The following is a 3,187-nucleotide window of genomic DNA, read 5'->3' as shown; positions in this document are numbered from 1 at the left end:
TGCTGATACTCTCTCATGACATGCACAATTGCATATCCTCCTGTGGAGTGTAATTGCTTGATCGTTTGGTGCTTCCTTTTCCACCACTTGCCGGAGTGACAGTGTGTCTTCAAGTGGCATTGATAAGCTCAATGCATCGACATTAGTCTCATCGGACATGAGGCCAGTCCAAGAACCACCTCCTGCTGTCATCTGCAGAGAAAAAAATAAGTTGGTGGTTGGCAATATCAAAGAATTATACATTTGAATCTTAGAAAATAATAATTTGTTCTCACTGACAATACATAAAAATATCATCCATAGTAGCAGTAATTGTTAGGAACAGTATAAATATTTCATCCAAATAACCATCTCCCGGTATAAGAAAATTATGCTAAAGCTTAAGCAATAGGTCTGTGAACTTATCACTAAAACAACATGAAGCTAAAATATCCGCATGTCCATATAATATTTTTCCTCACATTGACCTGTTCTTCCTGAGAGCTAAAACCTCCTTTATGATCATTTTGCGCAACAATAACATGTCCTACAATAGCATAGTACACAGTGTTCTTAATGGACCGTATACGAAAACAACATCCAGCTATTTCTATGAGACTCTTAGTAACATTGCATATTCACTTTTTTTAGACTAAAAAACAGGGCAATCATCACTGCATCTCTCATTATCTCATTTGATTTTTGTACTGAACACTACCGCTGCTGTAGAAATTCCCCAACACCAAACTGACCCGTCGAATGCTAATCCTATTTGCTGCTTATCCGAATGCCCCAGCAGCAACATGACATACCTTGGAAATTGCGAAATCAAACAAATAAACAAAACAAGAGCATGCAAGCCTCGATGTACTGACGCGATTGCAAGCCTCGGTAAACTACAAAACCAAACTGATTTTATGACAAAGCAATCAAACAAAAAAATACCTTGCAATCTGGTGGAGGCTTGGTAGAGGTCTGCGCGCGGGATGTATGGAGGTGGTGGTGGGCGGCGCGAGCGAGATGGAGGGAGGCGAGTGGACTGCCACGCGCAGGATGGAGGTGCGTGGAGTTTTCTGTCCCGCGCCAAAATAACCGTGGATGGGGCTGCGGAGGGACCCTCCAGGCCTGGGGGTGTGAGAGAGACACTAGTAGAGAACTCGCCTTTAGTCCCGGTTGGTAGGGTGCATATCTCCCGAAAATCCATCCGGGATAAACCAACCGGGACATAAGGGGGGTCTTTAGTCCCAGATCTTTCAACCGGGAGTAAAGGTCACCCTTTAGTCCCGGTTAGGTTTCCCAACCGGGAGTAAAGGGTTAGCCTTTAGTCCCAGTTGGATTTCTTAACCAGGACTAAATGACGCCCTGCATGGCGCCTGAAATTTTCATGCATCACGTACATAGTACCGCGACCCTTTAAGTAGTTGAGATTTTTTTTATAATGAAATCAACTAGTATTTAAACGAATGAAATTTGTAATTATACAATTACTATATATATACACAATTCATATACACAATTCAACTAGTACAAATCAATCTTAATTAGCGCGTATTATATATACAAATAAATCAAACTATATATCTACAATCTTCTCGTCGAGGTGTTGCTCGAAGCGTCTAATTGTCGTCCATCGTAATAAAATTCTCCTTTTGGATTTACCACCTCGTCCATTAGGAATCCAATGAGACCTTCACATATTGTCGCTACTCTTTCTTCCTTCAAGAGTTCTTATTGAATATTTAACATCTATAATTTGAAAATTTGTGAATGTTACACGAACAATTAAATATAAGGAGCTAGAAAATAATTAACTCGTAATAGTTTTATTTTACATACTTTAAAGTTGTGCGGCGTCATCTTTAGTCCCTTGGGTCCCATAAAACTGTGCATGTGCTCACAGATGTAGTAGCCACATAGATTATTCCCGGGTTCCTGTCTTAAGCACTTCAGTGCGGAAAAAATAAATTATGAAATATTCGTGTTATACAATGTAATAAATGTGCAAACTTCATACGTACCGGGAAGTCTGTGTTCCATATAAGTTTTTCTTTGAATGGACCTTTGTAATGTTAGCTCCTATCATGAAAGGAAGGATGGGCAAGTGGATTTTTGCTCTGACTGAGTTTACTTACGGTATGAATCGGCTAAGGCCGTTAAGGCTCAAGCTATGGCTGATTTTATTGTACATCATCAGGATGAATCAGTAGACATGATTAAATTGGTGCCTTGGGTTTTATTCTTTGATGGATCGTCATGTGACAAAGGATGTGGCATCGGCTTATATATTGTGTCACCTTGGGGGGCAACATTTGAGTTTGCTTTTCCGTTTAAGAAAGGCATGACCAACAATCAGATCGAGTATGAGGCGATATTGAAAGGACTCCATATATTGAAAGAGTCTAGAGCCGACGTTGTTGAGATTTTTGGTGATTCATTGTTGGTTATTAATCAATTGTTGGGAATTTATCAATGCAAAGATGATTTGTTGCAAGAATACTTCAATGATTGTAAGTAATTATTGGAGGAGTTTGGGATTGTATCATTGCACCACATCCCTCGAGAGTAGAATGGAGATGCCAATCGGTTAGCTTAGATGGCATCAGGATATCGACCAGTAGAGCAAATTATGGATGTTACGGGTGATCAAGCTGGTGATTGAAGGAATGAGATAATTGATTATTTGAAAAATCCTTCTCCAAAGGTTACCAAGAAGTTATGGTACAAGGCTACCAAGTACATATTGCTTGATGAGTCCTTGTATTATCAGATGATTGATGGAGTGCTTTTGAAATGCGTAAGTTCAGAAGAAGCCAAATCTACGGTAGATGAAGTACATGGGGGAATTTGTGGTTCCCATTAATTGGCTCATAAAATGCGATGGGTAATATTGAGAACTGGATATTATTGGTCGGTGATGCTAGAGGATTGTTTCAAATATTACAAGGGTTGCCAAGAATGTCAACAATTTGGAAATGTTCAGAGGGCACCAGCGTCGGCTATGTATACAATTATCAAACCTTGGTCGTTTAGAGGATGGGGTAATTGATCTCATTGGTCAAATTTATCCATCATCAAGTGAGGGTCACAAATTTATAATTGTGGCAACTGATTATTTCACAAAATGAGTAGAAGCAATTTCTTCAAAAGAATGCTAGTTCGAGCAATGTTATAGATTTTATTAAGGAGCACATTATCCATCAATTCGGCA

The sequence above is a fragment of the Setaria italica genome, chromosome V (genome assembly GCF_000263155.2).
Source record: "Setaria italica strain Yugu1 chromosome V, Setaria_italica_v2.0, whole genome shotgun sequence".
NCBI lineage: Eukaryota > Viridiplantae > Streptophyta > Magnoliopsida > Poales > Poaceae > Setaria > Setaria italica.
Note: the sequence above shows the minus strand (reverse complement) of the source record.